Source organism: Mesocricetus auratus, unplaced genomic scaffold (genome assembly GCF_017639785.1).
Source record: "Mesocricetus auratus isolate SY011 unplaced genomic scaffold, BCM_Maur_2.0 Super-Scaffold_100027, whole genome shotgun sequence".
In the NCBI taxonomy this organism is placed as follows: Eukaryota; Metazoa; Chordata; class Mammalia; order Rodentia; family Cricetidae; genus Mesocricetus; species Mesocricetus auratus.
The window spans coordinates 11,535,984-11,549,040 of NW_024429208.1; the positions used below are offsets into that span (position 1 = coordinate 11,535,984).

General features: G+C 38.9%; 1 protein-coding gene across 12 annotated transcripts in view; it reads right to left on the minus strand.

Moving 5' to 3' along the window:
• Positions 1–13,057, minus strand: part of Pcdh15 (protocadherin related 15) — a 1,295,283-nt gene that overhangs the window by 63,743 nt on the left and 1,218,483 nt on the right. The gene's annotated exons all lie outside the window — the stretch shown is intronic.

Sequence of the window (13,057 nt, forward strand, 5' to 3'; positions counted from 1 at the left end):
GAGCAAATTGTCAAAGAATGGGCTGGCAAAACCAGCAGAGACAGCTGATCTGAACAGGGGAGAGCTCTTGGACCCCAGACCGACAGAGGGGAGGCCAGCATGGGACTGATCTGGACCCCCTAAATGTGAGTGTCAGCGAGAAGGCCTGGGCAACCTATGGGGCCCTGAGCTGTGAATCAGTGTCTATCCCTGGTATACAAACAGTCTTCGTGTGCCTATAGCACAAAGAGGGATGCTCTCTCAGCCTGGACTCTTAGGGGAGTGCCTGGACCCTACCCAGAGTGAAATGACAGACTCTAGATATCCCCTATGTGGAAGGATTTGGCAATAGGGTGGGAGGGTGTGGGGGAAGGGGAGTGCGGGAGGAGAGGAGGGAGAGGGAACTGGGATTGACATGTAAAACAAGCTATTTAAAATTAAAATAAAAATGATTTAAAAAAAACCAATCGTTTGATATTCAATGGGCGTTTAGACAAGAAGAAAACCACAGTTTGAGTTTTCCTTTTGAGAGATAAGGTGAGGCTAGTGTCAGTGTTTATTTGTAAAAAATGTATCGATTTTCGTGGATGTTTCCCATTTATTTCATTACTTCAGCATTACTTTTCAAAAATAATGTATTTAGTTTTATGAGCACTGATTGGTGTTTTGCCCGCATGTATGTCTGTGTGAGAGTTGTCAGGTCCCTTGGAGCTGGAGGTACAGGCAGTTGTGAGCTGCTATGTAGGTGCTGGGAACTGACCCAGGCCCTCTGTAGGAGGAGCCAATGTTCTTAACCCCAGAGCCATCTCTCTAGCCCTACATTATTAGTGATTTTGCTTCCTCACTAAAAACAAGTTAAACATCTCACTCATATATTCTCATTCCTGGTTGTTCCTTAGTCACAATGAATTGCCTCACTCTGATCCAAAGTCAGCTTGTCTCTTGCCCCCTTGTCATACTTTGGTCTTTTTCTATATTTTCCTTGCATAGTGAGTACATGGTCATTTATATTAGTTACGTTTTCATAGTGATGAAGAAAGTCTCACAAGCTGGGAGGACGAGGACCTAATCCATCACAACAGAGAAGGCAGGAGGGATATGTCGGTGGGACTCCACACCTCTTCACATCTTATGGGAACAGGAAGTGGAAGCTGGTCAGGAAGTGGGAACTGGCTACACAACTTCAAAGTCCATCCCCAATAACCCACCGCTTCCTGTAATCCTCCATTTCCAAAGGATTCTTCTTCTCTCAAAACAGAGCCACGAGATACCATTGTTTGTTTATTATTTTCTCATTCAAACCACAGCATCTCTGTATTGAGCTGCGAGTTGTTTCTCAGAATCCTCTTTCTCTGTTCAGCCCCAAATCCTGACTCCCAAGGAACAGTCCATCCTAAAAATTCTGAATTCTGACTATACAGTCCTCTAGCTGTCTCACGCCCTGCCAAGCTTATGAGGCCCAATTCCAGGCTCTTATCAAGTATTACCTGTTATTTTTTCAATAATTAAAATATTTAATCACTCCACTTACAAGAAAATGATTATCAGTCTGACCCCAGTTTACTATCCCAAATTCTTGCCTATTTTTATTTTTATTTCTTATGCTTTTATCGTGATGAAGTGATCCAGGGGACACAACGTGCTACAGAGATGTCAACAGTTCAGCCAAAGCCATGAATCATCTCAATAGGGATTATTTACAGTAGAGACTGAATCTTACATCAAATTCAATACCCGGAACTAGTTTATTGCTTAATACTTAAGTATTTCTAATAATCTATACTGTGGGCCAGCCCATTTCATATTACTTATATTTTATAATAATCTATACTGTTTCTGATTTTGATACTTTTAATACTTATTTTTGTACTTTATCAAAACAGCTTATTTAGTAGGTCAAAGAAGTAATGGTTATTCTGGAACTCGAATACAGTATAAATGGTGAGGGAGGAGGGTGAGAGAGGTGGAAATTGATGGAGAGTTGAATGCTTCCTTTACTCCCTCCAAGAGAGTTGCCTCCAGTTGCATTTGCCTTGTATGTGTGTGTGTGTGTGCACGCACGTACATTGCTTACCATTTTATGACAATAATATAATTATGTCTCTATATTACACATTCAGTTTTTTGATTCATGCATTTAGTGGTAATGTTTTTTCTAGTAAAGTGGTATTTTGTTTAAATATGTATAGAAGAATGTTATAGTGGATTGCATACCAGTATTTAGAATAGACAGATTTAAGCTCATTTCTATTAGTTATCATTACTAGCTATTTGAAATTTGTCAAGTAACACCCTAGGGTTTAGGCTCTCCTGTTAATGGGGAATCAGGAAAGATTGATATAGGTGGGATCAGAATATTACAGGTCTCCATTGGATTACTTTGTTTTTTAGTGTGTAGCACACAGGTAAAGATATTAATTATTCTTTTCTTGTGATGTCTTAAATTTGGGAACATCATGAAAATCTCCTGATTTGTTCTTTGCATTTGATAAGTGTCACTGTTTAGAGACTTGAATACTAAACTGTTGTTGAAGGACAATTTTGCACTTCTAAAGAAAGTTCACTCATGGATGTATTTTAATAAGGTCAGGTTGCTTGCTGGTTGAAAAGCAAAAGTTCTTACATGGAAAGGAACTGCTATGATTTTACTAAAAAGGAATCTTGTGAATCAGTCACCTGTGGGCTAGAGTTCATTGTGGAGTCCTTGCCTCAGAGCTTAAGGTCCTAGATTTGATATCCAGCAATCAATTTGAAAACAAAATAACAACAAACAGTCACCAGATCATTTACAAATGCAAATAAAATAGCTCAATTCCTACTATTTAACAGAATATATTTGATTGCTGGTGAATTTGTATCATATTGATGTATAGAACATTTTTCTCTTAAATGCATAAATGTACATATTTTAAAGCATAGCTAACATTAAAAGATAATCTTCAGTCTCAGCACTGAGAAGGACAAAGCAGGGGGATATTTGTGAATTCGAGGTCAGCTTGGCCTTCATAGTGAGTTTCAAGTCAGTCAGGACTATACAGGAAGATCCTATCTCAAAAACAAACAAACAAAAACAAAAGCAAAATTGCTGTAATTTTGAATATGATGAGAATTTGTCTTATACTTCAGCTCTTAAATTTAAGGGAAGAGAACAGGAAGGCGTTTGAATATTCAGTCTGAAAGTTAAATTTCTGTGAATTCACTCTCTTGATATTTATTGCTTGTCAATTAAATTAAATAACACAAAGAGTCTTATTACATAAAGAAAAACTTCTTTTTCATGGCTTTTACAGAAAGAAAGAATGCACTGAGACAAATAGAATTCAATTTATAAGCCTTTTAGTTTGGAAAAATCAATGTGAGCGTTCAAAAACATGATGAATCCAAATTGTTGCTCTGAAGCTAATGATATCCAAAAAAGCCTTTAGTGTCACGAAAGTGACACTAATTGTAAAGAAGATCCAATTTTCAGGCTGGAATGGGGATATCTGAACATGGGACACTAAAATCTGTCTCTTTGGATCACACAATTTACAACATTTTAATATAAAGACCACATTTATTCAAAGCAGTGGTTATTCAAAATGTCCTTCATTTAAATTGGTCATATTTCAGAGTGCTACCCCTCTCCTCTCCTCCTCCCTTCTTCCTGGCATTGTACGTATGGGTGTATAAATGCATATACTTAAAAATATGCACCAACGTAAGTGTATTTTTCTGTAACAATGGGTTTTACGTCTTTGGGTACAAACTGATATTTTCTAAGAAGTGTGTCTGCTTCTGTACCACTGACCCACTTTGTTACTTTGACTACATGGTGTGACATGAAATCAGGTATTGTCATATCCCCAGCACTGATCTTTTAGTTAAGGATTGCTTTGCTCTGTGGGGTCTTTTGTGTATGTTATGCATTTTAGGGTGTTTTTCCTATTTCTTTGACGAATTCCAATAAAATGTTGATGGGACTTGCTTTGACTAATTATGTAGATCATAATTAGAAGTCATCCCTTCCTTGGCTAGGTTTATTCCTAGGTTTTCCATTTTTGAAGATATTATGAATAGGATAGGTTTTCTGACTGATTTCTAAGCATATTAATTATTGGTATGTAGAAAGTATATTCCTTTTGTATACAGATTATGTTTCTTGCTGCGTTGCTGAAGGTGTTTTTCAGTTCTAAGTGTTGAATAGTAGGACCTTGAGGGTCTTTATGGATTAGATTACATTGTGCACAAATAGAGCTAATTTGACCTCTCATTTTTCTAGCTGAGAGTTCAAGGATTATACTTAGAAAGTAGACAGCCTTATCTCATTCCGAATTGTAATGGAAATGCATTGAACTTTTCCCTATTTAGTGTTATGTTCGCTATAGGTTTTCTCTATATAGCATTTACTATGTTGAGGCATGTTCCTCCTGTTCTTGATTTCTTCCAGGCTTTTATCATGGAGGTATGCTGGACTTTGTTAAAAGTTTTTCTTTCTGCATCTACTAAAATGTTTATGTCCATGAGTTTACTAATATGATGTTATACATTAATTGACTTCCTGTATTGACCACCATTTTATCCCTTACATGAAATTCACTTGGTCATGGGGAAAGCTATTTCTGACACATCATTGAATTCAGTTTACAAGTATAGAGTTTTTGTAATAGTGTTCACCTTGGGAGTTAGCCTATTATTTTCTTTTATTGTTAAGTCCTTGCCTTATTTTGATATACATGTAATGCTGGCCATGTGAAATGAATTCAGTGTGTTCCTTCCATTTCTATTTTGTGCACTAATTGGGGAGAATTGTTTTTTGAGGTCTGGAAGAACTCAGCTGTGAAGTCACCAGAGCCTAGGGATCAAACTCAATGCTTGTTATGAACGTGTTTGTATTTTTTCTGTGCTTTTTGTTTAATCCGGTAGGCTTATATGTCTGGAAAATTAACTTTTTTCCTAGATTTTAAAATTTATTAGACTATATGTTTTCATAGTATGCCTTAATAATACCCTGGATCTCCCAGCAGTCTGTTTTAATATCTTACTTTATCTGTATTTGTGTATTTTGGGTCTTCTCTCACCTTTGATTAGTTTGGATAATAGTTGCCAATCTTGTTTATCTTTTTTGAGTAGCAACTCTTCGCTCTGGATCCCTTTTCGGTCCATTTCATTACTTTGTGCTGTGGTCTTTACTGGCTCTGCTCACTGATTTAGGTTTGTTTGATTGAGATTTTCTAAAACCTTGAGGGTTATCACTTATTTCAAATTTCTCTGACTTTAAAAAAATATAGGGTTTTCTAATACAAACTTTCCTCTTAGAACGACTTTTAAACAATGTACCTCTCTGTCAAAGAAAAATGAGAATTAAGAGTGAATCAATCGGGAAAACCATGATACAAAGAAGCCAGTGGACTTGGGAAGTCTCATTCCTGAGGACATGGACCTCAGAGTCATTAGGAGACACAAAGATAGACACATCATGTCAATTAAGGGAAAAATCCACTGACAGGTTATTGCAATTGTAAATTTCGATTCTCAAGTTTTAACTGTTTTGATTTGCCACAGAGAGAGGATTTGCTGACCTGTTTTCTATCTTACTGCCTTTGATGAGCTTGCTGTGTTCAAACATTCTCCAGCCAAATTCACAGGGATTGGGCCTGATGATGGCTGGGGTGACTCGATGCTGAGGGGTGGTACTACACAAAGGGAAGGGATCCTGGATGATATTTGAGGAAGACCTGGGGAAACGTAAGGTAATCTGAGGATGCAGAGTATATTGTACTTGTCTAAACATTTCATTAACAGGTTTCTTTCAGTCCTGCAGGCTAAGAAGCCATTCCTGAGCCACAGAAGATGCAGTAAAGAACCAAACATCAAGAAGAACTAACTTTCTCTTGACTCCAAGCCAGAAATGCTGTTTGTTGATAAACCGAGCCGACAAAATTATGAGACAGGCTGAAGATTACTGCGAGGATCTGTGTTTCACAGTGAGACAATTCTTGTAATGGATTGACAGATTTTATTAAATTTACTGTCTAGGTATTAGTGTGGGTGTGTGTGGTTTAGTTGGCAAAGCACTTGCCATCAGAATATGAAGCCTGAGTTGGACTCCAAACTCCCATGTAAAAGCCAGGTCTGGCACACACATTTGTAACCCCAGTGTGAGGGAGGCATAGACAAGAGGATCCTTTGAATCCACTGGCTAGACATTTTAGCCTAATTGATGACTTCAGTTTCAGTAAGATACTGTCTTTAAAAATATAAAGTGGAGAGAAACTGAGCAAGCCAACCAAAGTCAACCTCTGGCTACCACATACTCATACATGTATTGCCGCCAACACATGCACATATACACACCCAAACACAGACACAGACATGTGTGCGTATGTGTGCGTGTGTGTGCATGCGCGCGCACACACACACACACACACAAATACTGCTCATTATTTGCTCATCTATGCACACCGTTGGAATCTAGTGTGAATTCCTTTTTAAGACAAAGCAGGACTTAAGTGAGGAAGGAAATGAGTTGTGGATGACCTTGTCTGTGATGCAACCCCAATAGATGAGCTGTGGGCCTCTAATTCAATTTTCTAATTGCATTTGCTGCTAAGTAGCCACTCATCAGCGTAGGTGAGATGTGGGTTTTCTGCAAACTTCTGCTTTTTCTCATTAGATGGTCCTAATTTCCTTGATGATTATTCATGTAACATACAATTAATATGCACAGGAGGTGGCAAAAAAGATCACACCATGATTCATTACTGAAAGGGTTATTTTAGTTTTCAAGTTTTATGGATAATTTATTTTATGTTCACGAAGGACAATTTTTCTGCTGTTCAGAACTTTCTATACTCTGAAAACAAAACAATAACAATTAAATGTCTTTTTAAAAAGTGAAAACCATGCATCTATAAGGGAAGATGTAAGAGGCCTCTTAAATATTTATAAACTGATGCTATTTTCTGCTTTAGAAACATTTGATAAAGATTTTAACTTTTTCAAGAAACACCCCCCTTTTTTGCATCCACCCACAGGTCCCTTTGTGCCACCTCTGCCCCTTTATCCCCAGACTCCCCACATCTTCCTTCAGAGTCTAGCCTAGTGGGTACCCCCTACTACCCAATCCTCATTTTTACATATCCTCCAGATCAACTCTGGGTCCCACAGTCAGTACCCCGGCACCTTGCCATAGATGACCTCTAGCCTTCCAAGAGTCTTACTCCCTGTGCCTTATCCTGACAGCTAAGGACCTGAACTACCTAAAAACATCCACAGGTCCCTTCTTGGCTACCTCTACCATGCTACAATGTACCCAGACTTCCCACATCCCCTGACGTATAGCATAGGACCCACATTGTTGCCTTGGCTTAGTCAGACTGACCTGCCTGATATCTGGCAGAACTTTAGGCTTCTACCAACACCTTCCCTTCCTGTGATCACTCACAAATCTATGTGTGGGCTAGACCACCCCACTCAACACTCAGACTTCTTTCCTGGTCTGCCTTCAGGATCTAGCCTGGTGAGTACCCCAGTCTCCTTCTTCATTCATCCTTTTCTCTCAGTTCACTAGCTTAGTTTGGCACTCACAACCAGTGAACCAACCTAGTCTGGACTCCATTGTGAAGGAGATCTAATCCTGGACCAGGATCCTCTGCACCTAACTGCCAAACCTCAGGACTTTCCCATATCCATCCAGCCTTTGTACTCAGACGTATCTACTTCCACACTCAAGGCTTGAAACGTGAAGCACATCTTCAATACCAACCCAGTCAGGTCTGTCCACCTGGCTTTATTCCACCCAAAGCATTTCCAACCTATAGAACCAACCCTCCCGACATCTTTTCTCCTTCATCAACATGCTTTAACCATAACAAACCCAGAACCAACGAAGGAAGTGCACATGCCAGGACTTATCACAGGAATACCAACGGTATGAGAGATCAAGCCAGTATCTTTTCTCTAAAACCAACCAGTTCTGTAGACATGCTTGCAAATGCAATTATCTAGATGAACTCTAGGATACAGGATTTAAAAGAATAACGATAAATCTCCTCAGGAGTTGAAAGAAGATGCAAAGAAACAGCCCAATGAAATAAAAAAGACAGAGGATATGGAAATAAATGCCTGAGTAGTAACTAAGAAAACATAAATTTAAGGATGATGGAAATGAAGATGACAATGCAAGGCTTGAGAATGGAATTCAATCAGGAGATAGAAACATCAAAGAGGACAAGCTGAAATGTAGATGGAATTGAAAAACCCAGTAAACTCAACATTACAAGCAGAAAACAGAATAGCAGGTTTCAAAGGTAAAATAGACCTTACAAACCAAATAAGCAAGGAACATGAGAAATTCACACACACACACACACACACACACACACACACACACACACACACACACAGGTGAGGAGGCACACAGGAAATGCAGGACACCATGAAAAAAAAAACCAAACAGGACAATTACAGGCATAGAAGAGGGAGAGGAATCCCAAGTCAATATCAAAGACCAGATCTTCAACAAGATCATAGAAGAAAATTTTTCCAAACTAATAAAGACCCAGCCATACAAATGCAAGAAGCAGACGGAACATCAAATAGGCTAGGCTGGAAAAGAAAATCCACATGGTATATCAAAGAAAGTGTACTGACAATTTCAGGAGAAAATAAAGTAAGTTTATATAAAGGAAACCATGTCAGAATGACACGGATTTCTCAATAAAACTTCGGAAGCCAAAAGAGCCTGGAACAATGTAGTCCAAATCCTAAAAGATATAAGACCCAACATAAAACAATAAACCCGGAAGAACTATTTGTCATGTTTGAAGGATACAATATTGTTGAAATATAAGGAAGAGTGCTGATGCAGCTCACTGGGTAAAGACACTGGCTCCACTCTCCTGACCACAATAGTTTGAGTCCCAGAATCCATGTAAAGGTGGAAGGAAAGACTAATTCCAAAAAGTTGTCCTCTGACCTCTACACAGTTATCTTTCCATTAGTGTTACTCCTACAACATTAATACTAATACATTTTAGATATGTAGAGAGGCATTTAAACTGCATTAATTTGAAAGAATTAGAATAAACCAAGAGAAACCACCATATGTCTACCAAATGGCTAAAATATCAAGGATATACAGAAAATACTTTTTTTTGGAACAACCAGGGTGCTCAGGTACTGTTCAAATATTGTATGTTATTAGGTTTAACTATTTGGAGAACATTGTAACATCTACTATTAAGTATGAGCATACATGCCAATCCGTATACATTTCCACTTCTGTCTGCCAACAGAAAATAATGCATACATTCCTTAAAATAAGATACCTAACATGAAGCTGGAAAGATGGCTCAGAGCTTAAGAGTACCTATAGCTCTTCTAGATGATCTGACTTTGACTTTGTGAAGAGTCATGGACCAGTCCTTTCAGCCTAAGATAGAGGCAAGAGCTAGTGGCCAGCTGCTTTGCTTTTCTGATATTAGTTTGAAGCTTGAACCCCAATATCAGTGTCCAGGTGATATATTTATTCATCTTACAAACCAGTACCACACATAAGCAGTTAACACATCTCCTATAGGTCTATTCTGTTCCACTGGACATCACATCTTCGGTGTTTACCCAGGATATACTACATGCCAGATTTCACTTGAATAATATTGCATCATATGTGTAGACTAGAGCTGCTAATACATTCATGCATAGACAGGCATATGGATTTTTCCCAGTTTTTATCTTTATATATTGACATTGTTATATGCATGGTTGTGTATACCTGTTTGAGTTATTGCCTTAAATTACTCCAGTTATTGTTGTGTGATACTGTGTTTGTGTTCTGAAGAATAAACCTCCCCGGAGATCAGAGGGTGGAGCTAGCTGTAGAAGCTGGGTGGTGGTGACACATGCCTTTAATCCCAGCCCTTGAGAGGTAGAGACAGGAATTTATTAAGGTGCAGTGTAGACAGGATCTCAGCCCTTTTGGACTGAGGAACAAAACAGGAAGTAACTGGTGGCTGCTCCTGGTTTTCATTGATTAAGGCTAATAGTATCATGCTTCAAGTTATATATCTAACCTTTGTGCTGGAGATGGGGTAAGCACTCTCCACTGAGCTATCCCAAAGTGAGTGAGGATTTTAAGCGATGCTAATGGCTTGGATTAAAAACTGAAAAGAAAAATTAGTATCTGGTCTTCCCTCCCACTCTCTGTAATTGGAATGACTGATTACGTGTTGCCAGTGGAAATCAATATGGCTAATCACTTTGTGACAAGTGTGTCAGCCTTAAACCACAGCGAATGCTGGTCATGCTGGATTAGTTTTTATTTTCTGTGACTTTCTAACACAAGCCAAGAATTGTTTGAATATGACTTGGACGACTCCATTCCCATGTGAAATGCTGTCTCATGATCTCTTCAGCAGGCTGGATTATTGCTCAACACATGTGCAAATGGGTGGGACTGTCATGCCCAAGGACATCATTCACAAAAGGACAAGTGTGCTTGGGTCTGGCTGGCCGGGTTTCAGAGCAGACTCAGCCTCTCTAAAACCCAGTCTCTCCCAAGACATAGGACCCTAAGACGATAGACACCTGAATAAAATTAGACAAGTGAAACAGGTAAAAGCCAAATGCACCCTCTAAACTATCCCATGGTGGCAAGTAAATTAAAGACGCCATTACCTCTACTTTAGATGGTAGTGTTCTTCTACTCATTGTAGTAGAAACCTACAGTAAAATCACGTTAGATGTTATGTCCATGCAGAATTAACTGCTGCTTCTCCCTTTCTCCTTCTTTCATTTTGTCTCATTATTTAGATTGTCTTCTTTTTTTGGTAAGGAGGGTAGGAAGCTAGTTCTGTGTATTTAGCACGCAGTAGGAAAATAGAACACTTCTTAAGCATGCACACCTAGCAAGCCTGTTAGCATATTACATGCTCCAATGGAAAGCAGACACAGGACTACCATATTTTCCACTGCATCCTGGGCAATTCATTCCATCAGTTGTCTGACTGTGTTATCTTCTTCACACAGCATATTTTGAAGTATCAGCTCGAGTCCACACTGCGTACTCTGAGGCAGTACAGCTTTCTTTCTTGATGTTTCAAAGCGCCATCTCACACTGTCAGTTCTATTTTGTGTGACATTTTTTCCTCTCTTGTCCTTTAACTGGCAGAATCTTTTGAAAGGTATAGTTTTCAGTATTTTGAGTTTTATGGCAGGTTGAAAATAATAACTTTTATTCATAGTCGATGAAATCCGGCATTACTCTAATATGCGCCAGCAAGTGGCTTAAAAGCCTCTATCATAATCCTGGGAGATTTCTCAGTTTAAAACTATCTTTTTTTCCCCCTCAAACCTCCCAGGAGAGCAGGCACCAATTCAGTGTTACTTTTAAGCAATATTTTCCCACCACATGCATGAATTGAGAACTTCTTTAACTCAAGTCTACTTGGCTAATATGGGAAATAGACGATTCCTCGATTCCAGGCTGAGAGCGGCAGCCCTGTCGGCCAATAAAGGCTCTCCCATTGGCTCATCAGTCCTTCTGCCTATCACTGTTCCTCTGACTTTTGCATTCACTTGCTGTCCCGCACTAGAGCGTCCCATACACGCTCCGGTCTGATCTATCTACCCTTCTGCACCAGTGTTATCTGTTGTGTCCTCCCTGAAATAAGCCAGTGTTCTCTCAGTAATTGAAATGGTTCCTTCCTTTAGGTCCTCAGAGCAGTGTGTTCTCCTAACTGGATGACTTCGTCAGGTCTGTCCATCCCTACACTCTGTCCAGTCATCCCATTCCTGGGTTTCTGATCATTGCAGGGGCACGTCTCACCACCAAACCCCGGTTTCCATGAAGCACTTGGTCTCTAATCAATGTTTCCCACACACATTCTAATGTCACCCTTCTCTAGACCCCACCCCTCACCCCCAGAACTCACAGGCAATGGATTGTTTGCTCTCTCCCCTTAGTATTGCTTTTACACATGATTGTTGGCTTGGCTGAAATTCCTTTTTGTAACTGAAGGTGTTTGATGGGTGCTGAAAGCAGATGGAAGCATAAAACTAATCAAGGAGGTCCTGCTCATGGGAAAGAAAGACAACTTCTAATGGGCAGAGTGCAGGGATGCCAAAGCTGAGCTTGCCAAGGATCAAAATGAGTCTATATATTTATACGTTATATATGTTAAAATGGTTGTTAAGGTGATCGCAGAAAAACAACTCTAACTGATAATCTACAGTGAACTAAGAATCTAATTCTTACCCTAGTAAGAGAAAAAAGGCATTAAAAATTCTATTGTGCAGTAACAACACAACTGAAAGTATTTGAGAGCACTTAACAACATCTCTAGATACGTTTGTGGATATTAGAGAAAAACTGAAAGCTTCAATGTGAGCATTTTGTGAATTATAGAAGTAGTTTGCCATTTTTTTTCTGAACATGGAAGGGATTTTTAAAAAAAAAGAAAACCTTAGTAAAGTACCAAATTAGCAGTGTTCATGACTATTATCTTTTGCTAATTTAGGCATCACTTGAAATTTGAAAAGTTACTGTAAGAAAGCAATAGTTTTCATTATAAGTTGATGGTTTCCATATCTGTCACTAGAAATTTCATTCTGTGGAGTAATTTTGAAGTGATCCCAAGAGAGGCATGAAAACCCATTGAGAGGGCTGTTGAGATGACTTAGCAGGTAAAGGTTCTTGCAGTTCAAACCTGGCAACCTGAGTTCAAGCTCCCAAGCCCAGATAAAGGAGGAAGGGAAGAAATGACTCCAGAAATATGACCTCTGATTTTCCTGAATATGATGTAACCCCCCCTCCACCACAGCATCAAGTACATGATAAACAACAATAAACAAACAAATAAAATTAAATATATAGTGGGGAAAATACTGTAAAGTTTTATGTGGAATATTGTAAGTAATTTGACTCCATTTTTTATTAAAAATAAACACGCTAAGTTGCTTCATGTTCACCTCATATAAATAGACTGTGTTGAGTTTGGGTAATTAAATCTATATGTTTATATCCTGTTTGAATGCGAAATGTTCCCCACAGGTTTATGTGTTTGAAGATTTGGTTCCCAGAGGGAGGTGCCTTTTG